Source organism: Dromaius novaehollandiae, chromosome 4 (assembly GCF_036370855.1).
Source record: "Dromaius novaehollandiae isolate bDroNov1 chromosome 4, bDroNov1.hap1, whole genome shotgun sequence".
Taxonomy (NCBI): Eukaryota; Metazoa; Chordata; class Aves; order Casuariiformes; family Dromaiidae; genus Dromaius; species Dromaius novaehollandiae.
Window position 1 is genome coordinate 68,901,288 of NC_088101.1, and position 25,986 is coordinate 68,927,273.

Sequence of the window (25,986 nt, forward strand, 5' to 3'; positions counted from 1 at the left end):
CGCAAATTAGAGCTGAAGGAAATCAACAGAAAGCTCCATCTGACTTCAATAAAGAGTTACAGCCCACAAAACGTGTTAGACTGTAGGATGTCTGGGATCCAGCCCTCTATTTGTGCTTTTCTTTGTTTAAGAAGCTCATAGCTTACTTTTGCTTAATGGTTGATAATCAAGTACTACATATGATGTTGGCTGCGCAGTGCTATGGCTGATTTTCATGCCCTGTCTTGCCCCAAGACTTGCTCAATGATCAATGCATTCCTGTGCAGGAATTCACCTGGATTTCATCTCTCATTTTCACACTTGCATAGTTTTTCCTTTTGGATGATAATGGCTGTTATAATTGCTACGTGACATACAGTCTGGGAGGTCTATCCCAGTGTGAAAGTTTATACACATTGCATTTTCAGGTATGAGTTTCTATTTCTGCTACACAAGGATAGTAATGAGGCATAACTACTGTTACTGTAGAATTTAATCAAAACCTTGTGGAAACCAGTGAGTAAGTGTATTGTTCTTCATTTAAAATAACTGTAAAAAACAGTCATATTTTATGGAACCAGCTAGCTGAAACTACAGCAACCTCTGCCCAAAGTACAACTGTGAACCACACAGTTAAAGAGATTTTTTTTGACATCTCTAATTAACAATCCAAAAGGTTGGGGAATTGAGAAGACACACTGTATTTGTCTATATATGCAAAATAACCAGCAAAACCAAGGGCTATTCACATATAGCTCGCAGCTATATGGCAGCTTGATGCAGGAAATCACTAAAAGGAAGGAGCTACTGGATGGTCTTGCCTGAAAGTAGAACCAAAGTCAAATAAACTACTTGTGGTTGCTTGATTTCTATCATGATCAGAGAAACAGGACTTCTCACATTCTTTATATCCACAATCATATGAAAAAAAGACCCAACAGCATCTTGCCCCTTCAACTGTTTCTTCTCTAGTGAAAATAATAAGTGACTAAATGTCCAAAATTTGATAGCTACCTGAGTCAGTAATAGGAAACTGTATAAATGCTTCATGTACTTCACATAGGCATCATGATCAGTCTTCACAAAATTATCATGAGAGTTCAAGATTTTATGGCTTTTTAAAGTCACAGCTCTTGGAAACATGAAAATCTCAGCTTCTACTACTGAATTCAATATGTTTCTAATTTTCACAATTTAGGGAAGATCCTGGAAAGCAATGATGTAAACGTAGTTTAAAAATCTGAGATGCAGAGACCATAAAAAAGAGAGCACCCAGCATCTTTTTTTCTCCCTCAAGAATTTCAGAGTTTGGGATTAGTGACTCTGCCTGTTTAGGGAACTACATTGTAACTTCAATAATTACTTGTTGCTTCTTTAATTCAGGATTCAATACCTGTCTATGTATAGTTTAATTGCTGTGTGTAATACTTGGGGGACATTTGCAGCGCAGCATACAGGGATTTGACTTTGCGAATCCTACTAAAGCTAATGGAGGCTGTACATCTCATGTACATTGCACTGGAAATTTGTCCCCAAACGTCCTTTGTGTGCACGTCGTTTCCTCTTGAAGTCCCCAAAATCGCACGGTGCGTGCCTGCCTGAGTTCAGATCGCCCTGAATGCTGCACTGCCGCTTTGTCCCATTGTGGCACGGGCTGTTCCCCTGCCATCCAGAAACTGCTTTAGTGCTGTGCTGGTGCTTTTAATTGTCAGTCTCCCGGTGCTTGTGAATAGAGCATATATACAGATGCGCTGCCACAGTCAATGCAGCTCTGACAGACAAAGTGTGCTATTGTGATATAGGACAGGTGGCAGGTACAAAATCTGTGAATACAGGATTTCTCCTCTGTACACATCCTCGCACAGAAAAAGAGAGAGACCGGGCAGCACATTTCCCTCCAACAACCCCGTGAAGATAAAAAAAATCATAGTTTCTATCAAGGGGTCGTAATTCCAACTAAATACACAGGAGCAAAATAAACAACGCATGCCTAAAATACTCAGTTCCAGTGTAAACAGTACAAATGGGCAGGATATGTGTCTCTGAAGAACAAACGTGCAAGAACCAGGCCAGACCTCCCGTGTTTTAATCTGAACCCCGGAGCAGAAGGGCTACGTGGCGGTAAGCACACCGCGGTGGGATAAGCTGCGGCTGCTCCCTCGCCCGCGGCGCCGGGAGCGGGGTGCGAGGGCAGGGAGCCGGGGCCACGGCAGAGCGGCGGTGCCATGGCGCACCAGCGGGCAGGGGCGTTCTGCTGCCTGCAGGTCAGCGCCCGCAGGGCTCCCAGTCTTCACAGGGCTAATAAAGGATTGCTGTACCAGCCTTACTGCTTCTATGCCTTTTATTTCCACGTATATCTTTTGATGCTGTGAATTAAAATTAATCCCATGAATAATATGCATACAGTACTTTGAAACAGTTACATACGCTATCCTGTATCTGTGTTGTCCTACTATCTAAGGCTATCCAGATACTTTATTGCCCCCCAATTTTATTTCAGAGGATACCAGGAAATCTTAGCTTTGTGGTTAAAGAAAGCCTTTCCACGGGAAGTCTGAGTGCCCTCAGAGGGCTTGTATTTTCAGTAATTTCAAGTTACAGCATTCCTGCCTAGCATTTACTATTTCAAACCACTTTTACTAAAAGTTAATATGTATAGTAGTCCCAATATTACTGCAATCAGCTTTTTTTTATTTCAGAAAGAATATTGTAATTTATATTTGAAGAATGTTATTGATACCTAAACAGTTCTACCGATGTTGGTAGGGTCCCTGACCTAAAGTGCATGTCTAACTACTCATACAATTTTTGCTTAAGCAAATATTTTTTTCACAGTCAGGCAACACTTAATCTAACCGACATTTACTCAGATCAATATATTTTAATTGAAACTAATGGCAGATAGCTTAAACCAACAGATTTTTCACTGAACTAAGTACATTAAATCAATACATTGCTAAAAATTGCTATATCTTGTATAAAAGGTATTTTTTTCTTAGCTAAATTCATTTTATTGAAACACATGCATATTAACAGTAATCAAAATACTGATATTTAGACACTGCACTGATGACATCAGTACATTTAGAAAATTATAGACAAGTGTACACAAACAAGCTATATAACAGAAAGGGCTAATTTGCTGAAAGTTAAAGAAAAAGGAGGCTGTGGGTTGATTTCTTCTCTCTGCTACAAGCTATTCATTGAATCTTGGGCAAAGCACTTAGATGAGTAATTTAGGCCTGGATTCCTCCCAGCTAACATCACAAATGTAAGTGAGCACCTCTCTGTTTAGTCCTGCTCTCTGTACAATAGCCTGTTAGAGGTGATTCTCTTTACATTGATTATTCAGGGAGCTTACAACAACTAATGTGGCTATTTCAATGAAGTATTTAAAACTAGGTGAAACCTATCATTCGTGGCTGCACCTGCAAAGTCCGTGGATATAAGAGAGAATCAGACGCCTAGCTATCTGTTGAACTCAGCACACCTCTATCTCTTCATAGTTCAGGTTGTCTCAGGTGGAATGAGGGCAGTAGTACTTTTACAACTCTTATTCTCTTTGACTGTAAGCTTTTGGGCCAGGGGCTCTGTGCTGGGACAACACATCACAACAGGGCCTCAGTCACATATATCATAATAGCAAGCTGACTGCAAAGACACAATTGGAAGAACTGGTGGCTTAGTGAGAAATCAGTGGCATTTACACATCTGGTACATCCATATTTTCAGCAGGAGATACACAAGAGCTGAGATACCACTGTGTATATAAGTTAAAGCACAAAGACAACTGGGTGGGGTGGAGGCTGGTACACGGTCATCCTTTTCCTTATTCAGTCACAATTACAGCATATTTGGACAACTAATTGCATGCCCAAGTTTAGTGGATGAATTTGTAGGTGTAATTATGATTTATTGAAATGCATTGTGTTTGCAGTGTTTGGCTCTGTGTTTCCATCTGACAGAGAAATTTTCTTTCTCACTCCCCTTGTGTTAACTTCACATGCAAAATGCAAAAGATAACCATAACCAATACAAGCAAGTATGTTAGAGCATTGCAGAAATAGCAGCTGAACTGCAATATTCGTCCTGCAACCACATCTAAGAGAGTCCCTGGGCTGGGGTGGGACCCTGGTGACCTCAGTCAAAACCCAGGCAGTCCCAAGGGCTACCCTTGGTTACAGAATCACATTATGGGAGGCAGATCTGCTGCTAAAATATCATTTGTTGGAAATGTTATTTGCCTTTGAAAAAGCAACCTCCATTTTTCAATGAGGCACTTTCCAGAAGACAAAGAATCCTCTGCAACTGCTCCAAATACTTTGCAAAATTGTTCCCTCATCTTTTCACATGAAGAGAGAGCAGAAGCTGCTGAGCCAATGTCATTTCTTAAACAGGAGCAACACCATGCCTACATACCACAGAGAAAATGTTTCTTCCTTTGCTTCCCGTAGTTCCCTAGTATCCAGCTGAAAGACCTGAGCTAAGCACCAAGGAGAGGATTTATCCTTTAAGAAGAATCTTAGAGGATGCTTTAGACAATATAAGGCTTTGTTTTTATTTGATAAACCTTCTAAAAGGAAGCTCTTTCAACTTCTGAAGTGGTTGCCAGGACTCCCTGTCCCATGAGAAGGCAAGGTGGCAGGCACATGACATATGGGCAGGATTTTATGAATCCTGCAAAGAGGTTAGAGAGTCTGTCTCACTTTCAAAGAGATGCCACTGTGTTTATAAGATGGCCTGTACCAAGGGAGAATCGAACTGCAACATGCAGCCCTTACATTCTGTAGTAGTTTGCTTTAATTAAAAGTAGAGATGTTCCTAAATAGAACTCCACATCAGGACATTGTCTTTTGTGATCCAGCCTTTCCTGATACACTGTTCAGATTTCTGCACACTTTAGAGCCCTCATTATTTAGCAAGACCTTAGACCGTATCCTTTAAACAAGTAGCAATATCCATTTAACAAACAGGTTCCTTCTCAACTCAACAGTCAAGTGCCATTACCTATTTAACGAGTAAGTTAATTGAGATGTTGCACACAGCACATTCCTCTTATATGTTCAATTAATTCCTCACAACTGGCCCAGACTTGCTGCCCTTCAAATAATTGTGTAGAGATTTAGAAAAGGTAGTATATTTAGCCAGAAGATGAAAGGGAGGGAGAGATGACTAGTCTCTTTCTCATTAGTCTTTGTAAAATACTTTTCATATAGGACAATTCTATACGTTACCTTGTATAACATACCCCCTCTGTCTGAGCATGTGGGTATCTCATTCACCCACATGCAATTTGCAACTACTTGTCAACTGTAACAATTAATTACAGCTGTGGCATGTCGATATTTGTACAAAGCCTTGGGGTATAACATAATTTCAGAGTTTATTAATTATTACTAACAGATAGCAGTGCTTTTGCTGACCTGATATTGTGGGATTGTACGGTATCTTTTACTTTTAAGGCAGTCTGTAAGATACAAACTCACAACCCCGCATATAACTTACTCTGGCTCATTGGCTGGCCCCAAACAAGGGTTGAAAAGGGAAAAGTCTTGCTAGCACAGAACATCAGGGCTTTTTAATTACACTATTATGTGGTATAAGGTGGGCTGGTGAGATGACCTACAGGGGGAAGTCAGCAATTTTGAGTGAGTACCAGCATATTTTTACGTTTGCTTCCTTCAGCCTTCTATTCTCTTTCAAATGGATCAAGCTCCCTTTCTTTGGATCTTTAGCTTTTGTCCATTAGTACATCCCCAAAGACTATTTTGTCAAACAAAGGAAAACACTTTAAAGACGATTTTAAGTTCTTTTGAGAGTTAAAGCCAATGCTTTGTTTATGTATAGTGATTATTTACTGAGTTAGCACTCCCAAAAGGCAAATCTGGGTAGATACCAGAAAAATGCTTTAGATAATTGCTACTTGGTTTGATCTCCTGGTATTTTGTGGTATTTTATGCAGTCTTAATGGCATCCACCTGAGATTCTCTGGGTACAAAAATGTTTTAAACCATGGTCCCTAATAAATTGTGAGGGAGTGATTTTCAAATCCCCATAGTAAGGAGCTCTGCTGAAAATATGCTTATGTCCAGGCTGCAGTTCTTGATAACATAATAAGAAATGGCTACACAAAACTCACAGCCATAAGAAAGATTAGGCAAAGAGATCATGATCAGGGTAAGCCTAGATCCTACAATGAGCAAATGTTTCCATTTAGTCTCTTTTCTACTTATTGTATTTTGAAAATTAGTAGATAACTTGCTGTGTGATACTTATCAAAATTTTCTTAGTTTATGTTCTCAGATTTTTACTAAGAACTGATTCTCTCTCTAAATATTGTTACCTTTAAAAACTGTAAGAAGATCACCTTGGTTGACCTTCTTTAGCACCTCTATTTGAAGGACACCTTTTAAAGGGTATTTGTTGATAGACCTTTTTTTTTTTTCTCTTGGATTTATAAAATGTTGATGAGGATAAAGCCACATCTAAAAACTCAAAGGTCCAATAAGAAGTAACTCTTTTATTTTGAACAGATAAGTATCAACCAAGAAAACGTCAAGGGCCACAACTCCAATCATTAAAAAATGTATAATTTTCATTTTTTTTCTGTCCAAGACATTAAAATATTGTCAGCTCCTGCAAGATGCAGAAAAACTGCAGGGTAACCGGTATTTTGAGATCTGATGGACAAGGAAGAGTAACTACACTTCTGAGATGTTTTTAATATGAACAATGCTGGGATAGCGCATTAGACTGTTTTGACACCAAACTGATGCTATCGGTGATTTTTCATTACTCCACACTCTACACGCCTCTTTCTGAAACAGTGCTGACCACACAGCTTGGTATAATCGAGAAGCTGAGCTCTATTTCCATTTGATATTTTCCCTGCCAATTCAATGTTAATATTCACATACAATAGACTGAGATAATAATACAAAAACTATATTACTCTCTAAAATATCCTTTGCTGTCTAAATCCATTGTACTGCTTGGGAGCTAGTTGGTTAATTATTAAAACAATATCTAAAAATAATCAACTTCCAGAAAATCAGCAGGCCAAATTCTCCTCTCATTCATCCCCACACAGCACCACAACATATTCCAGTGTGTGAGGGCAGATTATAGAAAACAGTGTCAAATTATTACTTTTCAATAGTGGATAATTCATGTATGGGTTGTAGGAAGCAGCCTAACTGCTTTACAGATAGCCATTACATCCCTTACCCTCTCTTTATCTCGTCCTTTACCTGCCAGCTACAAGCACAGTATTTGTTATAGGAAGACCAAGGTATCCTTGCAAGATCTCTTTCATCTCTCATTGTAGATAGGTCTGGCAAAGAAAGAGTAACACATTATTTTTACACAAAGACAACTGTCAGATTATTTCCCCAGTGGCCAATCACCCTGCAGGGGACAGCTTCATCTATATTGTACCTGCTTAACATACTTCATTAACTCTGTCAATTACCAGCTACCTCAGCACCTTTGGTGTTGGCATTACACAATTTATTCTTTCCATGTCCCAAGCAGTACCATTCCAAGAGCCCCCTTCGCAATGCAAGCAGGGGGATATTAATCTTAAAAATGTATATTAGGGACAATTAAAATAGATTTTCAAGGTGGTTTATGGCTTGTTTTTCAATGGTGCTCAGCACCTACTACTATCATTGAATCTAGAATATATGGGAAAGCCGTTCTAAAAAACAGACATATGTCTATTAGGGGTGACTATATTTTTCTGTGACAGAGACTTTTTGGAGAAGCTTTCAGTGTCAAAGTACAGCAGACAACTTTTCTAACTTACCATTTTCTTTTAAGCTAAACTTGAAAGCTAAAGAAATAGAGCCTTAACTTTAGTCATTTTATTGAGGCTTCCAGGTTAGCAGCATGGTGTATTTACTCTGGGGTCCTTCTAGAGGCGTTACAGAAAGACGTGCCCTTCCAAAGAGAAATGCAGCTGGCCTAAGCACTGAGTGGGAGGTTGCTTAGATCCACTGACTGTGTGAGACATGCTACATCTATCTGCAGAGCCTCCATTAAGTGCCTTTTCTGTAAGTGCAGCACTTGGAATATCCTTGTCAGAAGCAGGACTTTTGGTTTTATGGGAAGAGCTAGCGAGTGGCTGCAGGTGGCCAACAGGTAGCTTCAGGTGGCTGCAATGGCCAACAGAAAGGTGGGTTTGGGTGAGGAGCTGAAATTTGGGGCTGGAAGTGAGGTGACATTAAGGCTGGGACCCCAAACTCAGGACTAGGTGCTCGGTGGGGAAAAAGGACTTCGGAGTGCTAGGGCAGCAAAGAGGCAAGGAGGCTATGGAGGGAGAAGGGGGAAAACCAGGAGGAGCGTTTGGCTGTGCTAGCACATGTCAGCGCAAGTAATTCTCTGCTTCAGTATTAATCTCTGTTTATGCAGTTGATGTCTGTGAATGAGCTTGGTTCACAAGAGGAAGGAACTTGGGGGAGCACCAGTGGGTAAGAAGGCCCCTCTAACAACAGGGTAATTGTGGGGAAAGAACAGATTTACAGGACTGCTGCCTGCCTCCCTGCCTGATCCTCTTTTTTTGCTGCCTGGAATGCCATGGGCTTCTTCAAAGGATACTTTTGCAACTGAGAAACCTGTATTTTCATAAAAAAAACCCTCAAACAGTAAATGACCTAATGCCTGTTACAAAGACACCTGATTAAAGCAAATTCAACAGACAGTTTAGAGCAGACTAGCATCAAACATTCTGAAAGGGAATAGATGAACCAAGAAAATTGAAAGTCAATAGAAATCATAAATACCTCCTGATTACGTGGCGTTTTCCCAGTCACTTTTCAAAAGAAGCCAGGAACATGTGATCTCTCTGCCCCTGCTCTAATTAGGCTGAAAGGCGAATCCTTCAAAAGAGGGAGGTATTGCTTGCAGTTACCCACTCCAGTTGTAGAGTCTGTTGCTAAGTTGCAGGTTTTTGCATGCTTCAGCTTTCTAAATAAATGCTCCTTACAACTGATTATATTATTGCTTCTGCTGTTCTCTTCATGAGTGTGTTTCTTTTTTTTTTCCTACCCACATCAGTGTATTTCCTTTGACTGTAGATGCTGCGTACTTCTGCAGGTATTGATCAGAGTAGTTTCTCTGATCAGTCTGAGAGCAAATGGCATTACCTGTAATCTTTCCCCATGCTATGGCACTGTAGAATATATTTCAGTACACCAGTTAGCTTTACAATACCATAATCCCATATTAAGAAACAGCAGATACCTATTGCCATATGCTACATTTGTACCTGCACTACCATTCAATACACCCCGGGGGGCATTATGGCATTCCAAGTACAGCTAAAATGCGAATATAGCTTAAACACATGAGGAAAAGAGTCTACATAGATGGGATCATCTCTGCAATAACTGTACATTCCTGAACACATCCTTACTTAATAATACTGCTCAGATTTCTTTTGGTATTAGTAGGACAATCATTTAAAGAGAACTCTCTAATTGCAATAAAAATAAAAGCTTGTAATTCTCTGATGTGCCTATAACTTGAATTTTTGAATTAGTCCAGGGGGGCTTCGGGAATTGCAGTACCCTGTGAACTAGTTCCACTTCTGAAAAAGCTGTTTGTTCATAGCCAGGTGTGGTACTATTTTTTTCCTTAAATAAAAATGAACACTGTGCAAACACCGGCTGACTCCTTTTTAATCTGTCAGCACATTCTTTACATCTGTGCATAAACATTATTATCACAAACTCAGAGTGTTACTGCAAAAATTATCGGAGTCCTCAAAATGTACTCTCTGCAGCTTCCATTGGAATACAACTTTAATGCATTAATGTGAAAACAAGCAAGCTTTAGGAGGGAAAAATAGGCTTTTCATTTTCACAGAAGATTAGCCAAGATTTCCTTCATATGTATGCGCTGGGTAAATATTTCATATTTAATACAATTTTGTCTTCTGACATATAGTTGGCCTTGATAACATTTTCCACTGTATTCACTTAAAATATTAACTGTTGATGAAAAGACCCAGTCTGATGGAGAAGAATACAGGATATGGCATATCTTCAAAGATTTTTAAAGATTAGCTTGTAATAATGGAACCTCTAGTTGAGGCTCTATCTGTGCGTCTGTTTGCAGGAAAAAAATACAGTCATCTTTTTCACGTTTATAGAGATGACCTTTTATGTTACAGTACAATGCTTGGAAGCACAGTTATTTTTAATTGTCTTATATGCCTGCTGAGACCATTCTGCACGTCAGTTCGTTATGTGTAGCACTGAGTCACATAGGTTTGGTCAATGAATCTTTTGGTGATTTGGTATTTATGTTAAAGTCTGAACAGGAGTTGTGGAAGCATTGTGTTTTGGGTTTTGCTGGGGTTTTTTCCCCCCCTTTTTTTTACTGTCAGTCTAGCTGTATACCTAATGAGGTGACAGAAAGAATTAAAAATGACAGACTGTTTTGGCTGCAGTGGGGCCATCTGAGATATATTTTCCTATAATACAGCTCAATAAACCCAGCTTGTGCAAAGCCCTCTCTCCGCATGTGATTCATTGCTGCAGTGAGGGTACTGGTGGCGGTTTAAAGAAGAGATGGTGGTGGGCTGGGCAGCAGGGAGCACGGACTGCTGTCAGGCGGCAGCACTGGCGGCTGCCCAGGGCTGGCCCGGCCACAAAGCCCCGCTCCCTAAAATACCTAATTAGAAGTTGCATGTGTTGGCTAACGCACATGTATTCCTGGCCAAACACCTTGTAAAACTGTAGCTTTCCATCCTCAATGCTCATGGAAGTGTGGCTGCACCTTCTCCAAGCCTGGAGGCAGAGGAGGCATGGTGGCAGGAGCAGCGGTCGCGGGGACTGGCGTTCGGCTCCCCGTCTGCAGTAATAAACGTCTCAACATCCACGTGCCATTTCGCTGCTGCATGTCTGGTGCAACAATAAAACATATCAGAAGAGATTCCTCAGGACAGGCTGGCTAACTACAGGTGTTAGATTGATAGCTGGTATAATTAAGAAAAAAGATCTGTCATTTCACAGACCGTGCAGAATAAATTCCAGATATCTGTGCGTAATCTTTCAAAGTACCTTTATCTCCAGAGCCAGTGAGGGTGACCACAGAATACCCCAAACTCAATTATGTACTTTCTGATTATCATATTTTTATTTCTCAAGACACAGGGCTAATAAGAAAGATCAAAAAATGTTTGAACCAGAGTAATTTCAAATGTCAAGAACTACTTATTCTTACAACAAGCTCCCAGGTCTTGACAATGTAAGCTGTTGTCTGTTTGGTTTGATTTCTCTTGGGGAGTAGAAATGAGGGACTGGGGGATTTAAAGTGACTTTGTACTGTGGAATCAACATATGCTTTTGAGACCTGCATTTGACACTGGCTTTGAGGTGGTTTGTTATGTTTCTTTTTCTTTTTTTTTTGGAGTGTGTTGAGGTTTTTTTTCCTTTTCTTTTTCCAGAGAGGAACCTGCAGAGGCATTGCAGTCTATTACCACTGAGTTTCTATTTAGTCCTTTGGATCAGAAGAATTTAAACAGGTAAGAGTCTGCAGGAAGGAGGAATCCAAAAGACAAAATTCACCTCAGAAATTTACTTTAGGAGAGAAAGTAATTTTGCCAACAATATGAGTAATGAAAAGGGAGGGAGAAGAAATGGATTTCTCTGCAACAGAAAATAAAAGATAAACTTCCATTTTCCAAAATGATTCTTTGAAAAAGGATTCAGAGGGTGCCCGTTTTTGTTCTTTTTACATTTCTTTGTGTTCAAGGAGCAGTACATGTATGGATGTTGAGGAAAAAATCGTGCTTCTCCACAGATGTTGTTCTGCATGTATAACTTCCTACAAGGGAGGAAACAGCTTGAGCCTGAAGGTCTCTAGTTTTTGACTACGAGGCATAAGGCTACCATTGTGGTCTGCTTTTTCAAGATGCTGAGAAGCCATAAATACAGTTGAAGTCAGGGGGAGCCACGTGTAGTAAGCGCTGTCAAAAATCAGATGCTACATCTGAGGCGGGATGAGGGCAGTGGTTCAGTTCCTCGCTCTCCTGCTGGCTAATCAAGGGAAGAAGTGGGAAGAAGCTGAGCGCTCCATCCTCCCACCCAGGGCAAAGTACTGCAGCAGTCAGCAAGAGGAAGGAGCTAATTAAAAGTCAAAACTCTGTAATGAGAAAGGTAGCCTTGTTCCCATTAGGACTTTGATGGAAAAGAGAAAGTGAAAATAATTTCTTTTAGATCTTATCCCTAGGCTGATAGTTCAACCTGCTAGTTATTTGGGTCTTGGACAAACTCGCCAAGTAAAAAAGATGGAAAAATATTGCAAGTAATCATGCAAAGTACAATTCTGAGGATAGCTTCAAGAGAACAAAACAAAACTCTTTTCACCGAGATCACTCATGTTAGTTTTCTGTGTGGGTTTTTTTTTTTTTTTTTTTTTTTTTTGTCCTAATTATCAGCGCCAAGCAGGAATCACAGATTAGACACTATTGCAGCTATTTTAAAGTTTAGCTTATTGAAACCTGTTCTTTTCAATGAAGCTGTTCAGAACAAACTCAGCTTTTAGATTCTCCAGTATATTGCTTGTAGTAGCCTAAAAGGAATGAAGCAGATGTGGATAATTCCTCCTGGGACCAAGACCATTGCAAGGAGTTTAGAGACTCACATGCGCACATTAAATTAGTCCAGCATTTGAAGGTGGGATGGAAGGGCTCTGTTTCTTGATTAGGCAAAAAATTGCTGTTCAGGTTTTTTTCCTAAAACTCTTTCTGGATTTAAGAGTCCTTTTCTCATTGTGAAAATGTCATTTGGATTGCCTTATGTCATTTGAAAATCGCTATGCTTTTAGGCAATTACAATCCTGGGCATTTAGATTAAACTTTCATCAAGAAAGACAAAGGCTGCATGAAGGCAAGCAGGGAGTCTGGGCTGTGCCTCCCAGCAGGGTGGCGTCCCAGGAAAAGTATTTCGTGACAGGTGACCATAGTCTGCCTGGCAGTTTGTAAGGGATGGAGAGATGGAAGGATCAAAAAAAGAGGGGCATATACTTTGAGAGCTCTTTGTTTTAATCTAAGTCTAGCCTACATTAGGTTTAGTAAGAAGGGCCTAGGAAAGAAAAGAAGTTAAAAGAGGAGAAGAGAAAGACAGGCAGAGAGAAAAATACACTGAGACATGTTGGAAAAGAGCAGAAAATATGAGGATGGCAACTAGACCTTATCCAAAAAAAGAAAGCAAGCATAGCAAGTTGTGAAGTGCTACAAAATAGGATACAAGGAAGGCAGACAGCAAAAATGTGAATTACCAGAATTTTTACGTGATTCAATGTGCACCCATGCATGTATATGTGTGTAATCTCTTCACAAACATAAAATGCCTACATTTAGTCCAAAAATGCAAATACATATCTTCAAGAAGCTATAGTAAACTGAATGCTAATCTCATCTGCGCTTGTGCTGTGAGAGAGTAATGCTTAGTCTATATTAGCAATTACAGCAGACAAAACAGACAAAAGAGTGGATCTGTAGAGCAAACCGGTAGGCATTTGAGAGCCATTGACAGCATTATACGCATTTCAGGCAGTTTGGTTTGGGAAAAGTGCCAGTCTAGCCCTGTGGACCAAATGCCCATTAGGGGCTGCAGCCCGTGAGGTGTGCTTATGGGGTGCATCTTCCTGCTTGGTTTACTACAAAGGAGGCCAGATTGCGTGATCCAGGCCCCCTCCGTGTTGTAAACAGAGGCACAGTGAGTGGGAGTGACAGAAAGACTCAAATGCTAATGCAGACTAGCTGCAAGAAGTCGAACAAGCATTCTGCATCCTTTCCCTGGTGCAGCTTGTATAGCTGTCAGTAAAACCAAAATCTGATGGTTTTGTACAGAGCTATTTTATGTATAAACAGGGCAGATTTTGAAACCTAGTCAGGATCCTACATTATGCTTGTATAGCGAACTAAGAGTCCGAAAGGTTAGTGCATTATTAATGACATAGTGGAAGTGCTCTAGAATCAGCTTTCATCTAAATAAAGGTGGAGATGTTTATCTGTACCCTTTGCATTCATTGTTGTCTGAGTGCACAGTGCTTCCTGTTGGTATGTATGTTATTGATTTGCTGACTAATCTTTTTATCTGATCATTATAGATTGTAACTCTCAGTCCGTAACCTTTAGACATAGTGATATTGTGGCTAAATAAAACCCAGATGCAAAATAATTAACAAGTTCCCATACTGATATATCCTTTCTGCAAATAGTTTAAGCAAATCTCATATTTGACAACTAGAAGCAGTATTTTTAGAGGAAAGTGTAAATAGAAGATGAATATACAATCTTTAGTTCCTTAATATAAATTACTCAAGAAGAAATAGTAAGTTGCCTTGGGGAAATCAACAGCTTCTTCAATTGGATTGCTTCTGTCACTGCATGGACACAGTCTTGTTTGATGTCCTCCTACCATTTGTCTTGTATGGAGTCTTTTATCTAAATCCAAAGCAATGCAGTCATCACTACTGCAATTCAATAATGGCTCCACAGGAGCTGTCATCCACAGTTTGCTATTCATCTTGTAAAGCCTTTGAGTTTTCAAAGTACCCACTAAGGTTGGTATTTCAATGCTGTGGACAGATCACTTAAGGTTCTTTTGTATTTTCAAAACAGGTCTAAATTGAGGATGAGCAGATATTGAAATGCCCCACTTATTGTGCCTGGGTGCCAAAGGAGGCCATGGAAGTGTCAAAAGGTAATTAGATAGTCAGACCCACGTCCCAGCCGAAAATGTGTAACTTTGTGGGCTTGAATCGCACTTTGACTCAATACTGGCATTGCCTGTGGGAATGAGCCCCCTGAAACAAGGGGAAAATACGCAAAGGGATGGAAAAAAAAAAGGGAATTATCCACAAGCAGCCCCAGGAAGTGAAAAATTACTATGTGATAACAACATGAAGTCTAAAGCATAGAGAGAACTTACATCATTTCTACTCAAATCTAAGATGCTCTTTATTCCGTTTGATATAGATTTAGAAAGCAGAGGTCATTTTGGATTTGTAGGTTAGTGGCAATCCTGAAGGAGTTCACATTTATCATGAGTCAAGAGTGTGGACATAGGCAACTGCTTAACAAGGTGATTTTTTTTTCTTTCATTTTTTTGAGGTAAATCCCTATGAACATTCTTACTATGTTATTTTACCTTGCCCAGCCTGAACATGTGTTTTAGTTGTTTGCTTTTGGGCACCCACCTGTGATAACTTAATAGTGACAGCTAGCCTGGGTAGGGAAGCAATATTCTTACCTGAGCTCAACTTTGGCCAGGGTACTTAATTTATATGTATAATTTTCTTATGGGGTGTACCATGCTTTCCTCAGTCTACCCTAGTTTGGAGTGTTACCTGAAAAAAATGGCCTCTGCGGGGATGCTTCATTTCGGTATGCTGGGATCTTTGCTTCCTCTGCCAGCACCAATGCAACATCAAATCCATCTTTATCAAAAAGCAAACAAAAATATTTTAGCTTTTAAAATTTCCTAAATTCAACCCTATGAATTTACGAGACTGCCTTAGATTCAGGGTTCTTTGGCACAACTACTGTTTGTCTTTCCATGTTGCCTTTTTAGGGACAAGTAGCACAAATTACTTCATGGTTTCTTAGAATACGTACTGGCCTGAAGTAGTCTGCATGAGGGAACATGGTCATATAGAAGACTTGCATTTTCCATACTCTTTGGTACAGAACAGATGCACAGATGGATGGCTCAGAGGTAGCATCGTGAGCTATTGAACAGGTCCGACCTTTGCAGTCCTATTTAAAAGGCTTCAGCAGCCTCATGCTGTCACAGAAATCTTCATACTCTTGTCAGAGTCCTATATTGATCTGGATGGATCCTGCGTGGCTCTGTAGATGTTGCTCAGAGCGGGGAGGATTTCTTAACACAATGGAAATACAGCTCTGCTCTGCGTCTGTATTTTGTTGTCTTTCCTTCCTGAGCTAAATTGTACCAATTTCCCTGCCCAGAGCTCGTTGCAGTGGCAGAGCTATGACTCACCTGGTAGTTTCTAAGACATCCAGGCATTCCCCTCTAAATCTCTTCATCCCCTTCAGCCTATTTTTAAATGCTTGGCCTCTGTTCTTAAGTGCTAGTATTGAACGAAATGTAAATATAGTGCAACCTCCGGTTTTAACCTTGGCCCTTTCTTATTCTAGTTAAATGTAATAAAAAGAGAGGTAACATGAAGATGTATATTCTTTTTTTTTTAAAGATGTTTATAATTCTTTAAAATACATGAGTCAGCTAAGCATTTGAAAGTAAAATATAGATATAAAATTATTCAGACGGGGTGATATAGAATTTAAATTGAGCATATTTTAGCAGCACTGGGAAACCTTACCCCAGAGCTAATAATGTAATAGATCTATCTCACCAACAACTTGGAAGTTGCAACAGAGTTTTATCCACAAAGGAGAGTTCTCTGGCCTACTTTATTAAATACCTTAGAGGACTTTGCCTGTAAGACTACATTTGAACAATGCAATTTATTAAAATCTCTGTTCTTATTTTTCATGCTTAAATTTTAGGCATTTTCTAAGAAAAAACATATAAACAAATGCAAGAGGATAAATAAACATCATTCAATAAATGTGTAGTGAAACAGGCATACAGGGAAAACATCCTATAGCTTATTTCCAACATCTCTTGTTTAGTCATACATACGCATCTGTCTCTATTGCCTGGGTGCTTCAGAGAAGCTGTGTTCTTGATTAAGAGTTTTTTTCAAGTAGAGCTGAGAAAATAATCGAAAAATGACCCATTAAATACAGTCCTAATAAAAAAAAAAGACTGAAGCAAATAGAAAAACTCTTATTTCTTTATAAATGGAATTCATTTCAACTTTAACAAATCTTAATGCACTGAGTACAGATTACAAATCATAGCAAAAAGATACAGACACAGGTTGAAGCTACATCATCTCGCAATTCACTTGGGATGAACACTTCCATATTTTGGTGACCCTCATACAACAATACTCTACAGTAACATACCATTGTTGTATGTAAAAGTATTTAAATATATCCACCGAATAGGATTTTCCATGATGTAAAAATAGCAGAATTCAATATAATGATAATATTAATTACCAGTTATAGCTGGAGTTTCTGCTTAGATTCAGTTATGTGTTCTAGAGTTTGACTTGGAGTTTTAATGTAATTCTTTTTGATCTGAGAAGTTTAAGTTCATTCCATTCAGTGGGAGCTATCAGATATCCAACAACAATAACTATTATTAATACTTTTAAACTAGGCCATTTATGTAAGTACTACTGTGTGGTGTTAGAGCCTAACTGTAGGCAGCCATTTTTGCAAAGGGTGTTAAGAATATCACAAAAACATTTTATTTACAGACACATGCCCTTCCCAAATGCTGCTGGCCTGCAAAGTTCAAAGAAAGCAAATTGACACAACTAAAAAATGTAGCAGGCTAATCGCAGGGAATGAGAGGAGGAAATTCATACCACTTATTAGGCAATACCAAAATCAAGGTACAGACATCTAAATTGTCACAACGAAAATATCTAATTAACCTGTAACTCATTCCCAGTATATGGAGAGGTGCTAATGTGATAAAGGACTCTGCCATGAAAAAGAAATGAAACAGATGAAATTTCCACAAGCCTATTGTCATAAGCAATCCAATTTAGAAAAAGAGAGAAAGGTATTTGCTCTGACATTAATAACATTCATTTACCAATAGCTGATGGAAAAAAACAAACCAGAACAAATCCTCCAGTAACTCAAGACACGAAGGAATGACTGGAGGTAAGGTGTGTGCGTGTTTGTGTGTGTGAGGGGGTCAGACAGGTGGGATTAATTATTAAGCAGGAAGACATGTAATGGAAAAGTGAGTGCTGCTTAAAACCCCACATAAATGATTATCTCATAGAAAACCAGAGAATACTTGATGTGGGAAACAATTAAAAATGCTGGAATTCCTTGTAAGTATCAGATGATAAACATTATTTTTAAACAATAAAGTTACAAATCTGTGTAGAAGAATATCACCAAATGAGAAACTATTGTGCAGGGAGAAGATTAAGGACAAAATCTAGGGACTTTTTAGTTTGATTGGGGGAAACTTTTCCTAGTCTGGACAGGCAAAAAGAAAGACCATAGGGATAGACGAGGGGTGTGCATATGCGTTTTTCAGGAACTAAAACCTTGACGAGGGCTGCTCACGTGTCTCCTCCACAGAGAGGGATTGCCAGCAGTGTGCCTACATGGGGAACCTGCCGGTGCTGGGTGCCTCGTGGGGTGGGAAACCGCTGAAGAGATGCTGCGGGAGCTGATTCCCCAAACACAGCTCACAGAGGAACGAATGAAACTAGGTAGTCTGAAGGCTTTGAAAGGGAAAAATGTGAATTTCCTCAAAGGTAATTCAGAATATTTCACAATTATAACCTCATAACAAAAGGAAGGTGTTTATGATATAGAAAATAATGTGGTGACCTTACATGAAGTTTGCAATGCATGAGAGCTTTGCAGAGGCAAAGCATAGGCAATATCGGAGCACTGGATAGTTTCAATGTGTTTTAGTCCAGATTGTTATCGTTTGTAAAACTTCTTAAATACAAAACAAATGTCCAAAACTAGAATATAGGTTGTTGGGTTTTTTTTTAAGAACTTCTAATGTATGTTTTTACATTAAAAAAAGAAAAAAGTTTGAAACTGGTCCTCTATTTTATCACAGACTGATTTGCACTGGAACAATTCCTCTTTGGATGCTGTTCTGATCTATAGGTCCAGTCAGTTCTGGGAACTCTTTGGGGGACAGTCAAAGAAACGAAGCCCAGAGCAGAGAGGGCAAGGAGTCAAAGCAGGAGGTAATGAGCCATGGTGGCAGCTCTGAGGCCAGATGCAGTGTCTTATATGTCTTCTCCTATGCAGTAATGGAAAAACCCCACACAAGCAGGAGAGAAGGGATCAGTAACGACATGCCCTTCCACAATCCTATATTGGCAGATCTTGGGCCAGGTGACTAAATATGTTTCCTCCCCATATTTACACTTTCTACAGCTAATGCCTTCCTTGTCTTTTTATTTCCTGTAGTTGGTAGAGTTGAGTTATAGGATTTAAAACTGGAACAAGACTGTTTTAAAATAATATTCCAGTGTAATTAAATGGAATGGTTTAATAGCTTACATTTACACAGGAACATGTGCACACACTCACACACATGTACTGTAAAGTGGTGCAATCAAAATTATTTTGTAACTACATATTTGTTCTCTCTCTCCTCCCTGTGTTTTCAGTGCCATGGTACCCAAACCAGGGGCTTCCTTGCCTCCTTCAGAAAGAGAGCAGTTCCTTAATTATAGCTCAGGTTTCAGATTCTTGTAGGTGCTAAAGCCAGCATGTGCTTTTCAGTTTTGGCACTAGCACCGTGCACAGGGACACCTTGAAATAACTGAAATTTCTGAAGTCAACAGAACCATCAGCTCTGAGGGCAACTCCTTTGGTTGCTCCCTTTTCTATACGTAATGCGCTGTCAGTACAACACCATCATCTCTCGCACTCTGTGCCAAGTGCGAAAGGTCAGATATACTTAATATGTTGGGTTTTGGAGCAGGAGCATTGCGTCACTGCACTGTACCTAGGAAAAGTATCTCTTAACTGGGATTGAAGCTGAAAGAAGTCCCACTACAAAGCAAATTCCTCTGCTGCAGTTTTTGCAGCCTGGCTTCTTGTTCCTGAGGTCATCCTCTCTGCAAGGCCTAGAGCTCCCTGCAAGGAGGAGGATCCATCTCGAAAGCAGGTTGCAGGACTTTGCCATTGCTTTCTGAAACTACACAGAAGCCAAGGAAAATATTCACAAAATATTAATGAATTTTATTATTTGGATATATTACATCCATCTCATGGTCTGACACTGGCCATTGTCAGGGAGTGGAAAACAGACATGAAATAAAGAGAACTTGACTGGGATGTTTGATCTCTAGATGTTATGTCTCTAAATGCTGCTAAGACATGGAAGTATAAAAAATATCACATTTATGAACCAGCACTTGATTCATAAAAATTAAATACAAGCTAGAGTGTCTGTGAGGCACAATACTGCAGAAGCAGCAAAGGTCAAGAGTAAAAGATTATGTAATGAATGCCATTTAGACATGATTTTGCTTTGTTTCTTTACCCTCTAAACTGTCTGCGACAGCACTGATCACGTTAGCAGTTTCCCATTGCCCTTCCAAGGGTTCCATTGCGTGTACGACTGCACACGCAGAGGCTGACTCCTACGTTTATCATTTCATACTATACGCACACATATTCTCTCTCAGCCCCAGCTGTAATATTTACACAACAGATTGGATTAGAACATTTGCAGGGAGCCTGTTATGAATACCCCTTCGGATAATTTTTGTGGGAAAACTTTTGTTTGCTGATTAGCTAGATATTAGCCTTCAGTGCAATATTTTTGGCTGAGGTTGTTTGGAGGCTGAAAGGCAGAAAAGGGAGTGCAAAAATTCAGATACTTGCAAGATTATGTCTACATGGTGGAACATTCCTTCTGCTCTCTGTACTGCAGAGGCAGAAGCCAGCTTCAGGGCAGAACCTACGTAACTGTGCTAGTGCAGTGCTGAGCATGAGACAAAAGGTCCTGCTAAGGATATTGTAAGGTAATGAATTCATTTGGTATCATTTTGGATTTAAAACATAACTTTTAAATAATACAAGCCAAAGGAGAAAGTGAAAATGATAGACCTGCCCTTCAGTAGTGTTGTAAATTTTATACATGATTGAACTGGGAGTGTTCCTTGCAGTTCCTCCTATTTCCTGCCAGTGTGTTTCTCGCCTCTTAAAGGTCTGCTCCCAGTCTCATGTCACACATTTAATTGTTTGTAATTATAATTAGAATGTAAGATCCTCATCTTCCTGTGTGTTCCTGAAGCCAGGAACACCTCTGATCACAGTGAACTTCTACAAAAGCATAATTACCTTTTTAAGGAAATGGATAAAGAAGAAAACTTACTTCCAGAGCGAAACCTTGTACAGTCTTGAGTAAACAATAAATGGGGGGAAATCACCTCAGATTTTAATAAGACTGGTGAAGTACAAATAGTTTAATCCAGGAAGACTAACTACAACAAAAAGCCTGATTTATGTGAGACAATGGTCCTGACGTACTGCCAGGGTGAAGCTCACCTCTGTGCAGAGGGTCTCACACAGAGCCTCTACAAATCCCATCCAAAACTTATTTTAAAAGCTTATGCATGATTCAGGCAGTGCCCAGCCTTTATGATGTCCTTATGCACGTGTATAGATTTCACTTCAATGAGAGAACTATGGAGGTTTGCAATTGGCTTCAGTGGCAGCAGAGCAGTGACATTTCTTAAACCTTTTTTTTTCCCCTGCAAAAATCTCTCTGTAGATTGTAGCATTTGGTTCAAACCATTCCCCTTTTTCTCTCCTCATGCAGATTTTGCAGGGGAACTGTACTGAGAATCATGTTTCCAGCACATAGAAAATTAAAAAAATACTTGAGGTGCTTTCTAAAGATTGATTTTAGTTATCAGGCAGCTTCAGGCTATTTGATCCACTACATCAGAATCCTGTGAATGTGAAAATTTAAACAAATGTTTTTGTCAGCAGAGATGAACACCTCCAGTAATAAAAGGCATGTTTGATGCCGGCATGTGACTCTTTTCCTCTGCGATCCATTTTTCTGTGGCAGATCCACACAGTCAGAAGGGCTGGATATCCTTTCTTCAGATTTTCAGCTTGCTGCATTGTGTAAAATAATGCCATGCCAAGATTATCTGTAGTGAAGATATGGTATGATGAAGTCCGATTCTGCAAAAAGATTCCTTAGGAAATGGTGCTCTGTAAAGTTTACAGAGCTTTAAAGCAGCCTGTGTCAAAAAAAAGAGTGCTGAGATTTTGTCCCGTTCCCCCCACCCCCAATGAAGTGGCTAATGTGAACTGCCTGAGTGTTAATTTTGATTTCTTTTCTTCTCTTTCATCAACTGCATGTCAAGATGATGTCTATATTTCATGCACATAAAGCAAATGTGGAAAGTTTCTCTGTGGATATCTCTTCTGCTTTTTAATAAATTCTTTCTTTTGCCTGAAGAGAATTAGAAGCTGGCTTTTGACCTCCATTAATTTTTTTAATTTAATAGTTCTCTGCATGCATTAATAAATATTATTAACCACACTCTGTACTGCAGCATTTCCATTTCCTCTTCCTCCAGTGCTTTCTCATCTGCTGCAGCTGGTACCCAGCTGGAGAACAGATTAGGAAAAGCAGAGGGAAGAGAGAGAGGAGACCCAGGCCCATTTTCCACCTCTTCCTCAGAAGCGAACATGCGGCATCAGCAAGTCTCTGCCTGCCCAGGCCGTTCCAGAACTGACCGCTTCTCAAAGCAAAGCTGTAACTATAAACTAACAGCTATTTAACAGCTTCCTGATGGCAAATAATGCCATTTAAAATCCCGTCAGTTAAAAATGGTGAGAAGTGTTTTCAGAGTATGATATTGTGCATGTTTTTGGCCAGACTCTGCTCACTTCCTTCACCTCAAGCAGTCACCTTGGTTTCGGTGGGGCTGCTCCTAGTGCCAGGTAAACACCATTCGGAGTAGCAGCCTCCAAATCTTGCCCTTAATATCCCAGTTCTTTCAGCAGATCTTCCAATTTACCTCAGTGATAAATAATGCAGGTCCCAAGCAGGAAGAGACTGCAAGCATATGTCCTGCAGTCAAGCTGCAGTTGCCACCTCTGAATGGCAGTATAACCCACAAGATTTAAAACATTTCTACAGGCTTTGTGAAGCAAGTGGGGTAAAAAAGGGCAGTAGCTCTCTGTTCATTTTCTAGTAAGGCGAATAATTTTTTGTTTGTAGAGACGGGAAAAAAGGGTGTCAACTAACAGGCATTGCCAAGAGGCTATGCACCTCCCAGTGCTGCGGCGAGGCATTTATCACGCAGGAACAATTGGCCCCTCTAGTGGAATCAACAACGTACTGCAATTGTGTGTTTATGGTTCCTTAAAATTAGCAATGCAAATAGAGCCACAGGTTTTAGCAAGATCCATAACACGGTGAATCGCTCGCACAGTGTCACAACATGAAGCGATCTTTTCGAAAATGTCCTATAGTGAATCCTTGAAATGAAGTCTTACTTTTTTGATGATGTCCAGAAAAGATAAAAAGCGGAGAAAAATGTCAACCCTCCTATTTATGACTTCCTTTGTGCTTCTCAAGGTACAGTGTCTATTTTGCAACTGTCTCCTTTTCAATACATGTTCTTTTTTCTGGAGGCTGTATGAATTTTGTACAATACCAAGTACAGCTACTGGCACTTCACAAGGACCCTGGGATAATAAATAAAAAGGATATGCCCCTAACCATCCAAAACGACTAATTCTTTTTCTACTGTCATTTACATCAATGATTTTCATTTTTTTTCTGAATGCAGATCCCTAAATATTTTCAAGTGCAGCTTGCCATATGACAAATTTGAACCCTTTGGCAATAAGCTGGCCTTTTTTACTTACCTTTTCTGAGCCCTTTAGAAGCAGTCTGCGGATTGAAACTCCTTTATTTACATTTTACCACATAACTTGTTTGGATTCAGACAGTTAGTGACTGGGAAATAATTAAAAAGTATTTAATGGAATTTAACAATAATAAAGGATAATTTTGCACCAAAGTTTTTACAAAGGTTATTGTCTGAGGCAACGGTTCAGGGTACTTTTCCATAAAAGAAATGGGAAATGTAGAAATGAATAGAATGAAGTAAGGAAGGGCAAATCACAGGCACAGTGCACACACCCCCTCTCCTATTTCAAAAAGCTCTTTCATGCAGCTCCTTCCTGGAACTCCTCCTTTGTTTATCTGTCACCACTGGCTTTGCCCACATCCTTCTGCATTTGAACTGCTGCCCCATGTTTTTCACTCTGCCTTCTTGCAACATCTGCTTTGGCATTTTGCAAAGCTAGACACACTAACAGCACTATCTAAAAAGGTAAAAGGTAAAAAAGAGGAGATAACTTTACTCACTCCAGAGAAACTTGCATCAACACAAACTGACGCACGTGCACGCACACACACGCGCGCACGCACACACACGCGCGCACACACCCATCCTTCTCCAAATACAAAGCCTTATTTTAGCTGACCATTAAAATAGTCCAAGGTTTCTAAGGCACCTTTGGTGGCTAACTAAAGAGCACATCTTGGTCAGGCAGCCAAGTTTTATTGGTCTTCTCTGTGCTCCTTAAGCCTGTAACATTTCTGGAGGAATATGATGTATGTCAAAAAAGGGCTGTGACACCTTTGCCCTTATGTGAAACACTTGCCTTATGACTAATTATAACATCAATTATTGCTTAAGAGTCAATATTAAAACCAGTTTAGTGTGCCACAAAATGAAGGCAGGCAGTGCTCATTAAAGTGGCTGCCTCAGTCTTGCACCATGCAGGTAGTGAACAAACTTCTGTGTTTCCCTTCACTGACCTCAGAGAAGGACATGGTGAAGTTGGAGGCACCAGAAGCCCACAGGATGGCTAAAATTTATAGATTTTTATAAACATATATTGATCAATTAATTCATTATTCACCCATCTAAGATACAAATGTCCACAATCCTCTTAGGAGGCGTGCTACCTGGGCACCTCTTCAAGAGCAACAGCACATGGTATTAGCTTTAACCACAGTCACCTTTGCAAGGGGAAAAAGTTGGAAAAAGGAGTACTAAAGCTGAAGTCACTTGTTAAATTATCCTTAGAAAACTCTCAGACTGCAGGACAATGAATGTGAAATAAGAATAAGGAGAATTTACAGGTTACTTGAATGCAGAAAGGGTTGTGGCTTGACGAACAGATGATTAAACATCTTGACAGGGGAATGGAAGAAGTTCAGAGATCCACGAGGTCTGGTTCAGCTGAGACTTCTGTGATCCATTTCACTGCATCTATCCCAGATCTTTGAGAACATGCGTGCATTGTAAAGAGTCCTCACATGGCCTTTAGTCAGAAGGGTGTTATAAAAAATTTCAATTCTGAATGAAGGCTTATATCTTAGTCAGTTTAGCCAACCATTTATTTTTGTCCCCATCTTATTTTGTCCTTAAGTTTTGTTTATGCCTGAGAAAGGTCTGTGATTTTCCCACTGACACTAAGGTCATTATGAACTCAATAGAAATGTCTGTCACATACTATTTTTCTACAAATCACAACATGATAGACCATAATGATGCCTTTTAAGATGTCAAATATGAGATGTTAACGAGTATTTTGGGAGATCTAAATGGCAGTGTCATTGGCAGGATGCTCCAGAACAGCACCCCGATACTATTAGAAAGGATCATGTCAATTTTTTTCTTTTTCTTTTTCTTTTTTCTTTTTCTATTTTTATTTTTTCTTTTTCTTTTTCTTTTCCTTTTTTCTTTCTTTTTCTTTTTTCCTTCCCTCCCTTCCTTCCTTTCCTTCCTTCCTTTTTCTTTCTTATCTCCTTCCCTTCCCTTCCCTTCCTCTTCTCTTCTCTTCTCTTCTCTTCTCTTCTCTTCTCTTCTCTTCTCTTCTCTTCTCTTCTCTCTTCACTTCTCTTCTTTTTTCTCCCTTTTGTTTTCTTTTGTTTTGTTTTCTTTTCTTTTTTCTCTTTTCTCTTTTCTCTTTTCTTTTCTTTTCTTTTCTTTTCTTTTCTTTTCAGTAAGTCATAAAGCTTTGCATTGCAGTTATTCTCATATTGGCTTTCTTCCTACAGTAACATCTGCCAAGGTACAGCATTAATACTCACATAAAATTCCAGTGCAGGTAAGTCCCAGTACAGGTGCAGGTCTCCGATAGGGAACGCTTTAAACAAAGACCTGTAAGTATGTGGCAACCCATAGTATTTGAAAGAAAAACGGAAACACATAGAAAAAGAGAAGGTTTAAAATATGTTTGTCTGATACTGGCTACATTGTGGATTCCAGCCAGATGATGCATTGTCTCCATTTTTGCTTCTGTAATTCCCACAACAACTACACCAAACATTCAAACACTAC

General features: G+C 39.5%; 1 long non-coding RNA gene across 1 annotated transcript in view; it reads left to right on the forward strand.

Annotated features, from left to right (window-relative positions):
- Window positions 1–1,803: 1,803 nt before the first annotated feature.
- Window positions 1,804–25,986, forward strand: part of LOC135328294 (uncharacterized) — a 32,167-nt gene continuing 7,984 nt past the window's right edge. Inside the window, exons 1-4 of the long non-coding RNA XR_010389111.1 lie at window positions 1,804–2,100; window positions 11,432–11,509; window positions 14,615–14,696; window positions 17,700–17,764. This is a non-coding gene — a long non-coding RNA (uncharacterized LOC135328294). The remainder of the gene's footprint in view (window positions 2,101–11,431; window positions 11,510–14,614; window positions 14,697–17,699; window positions 17,765–25,986) is intronic.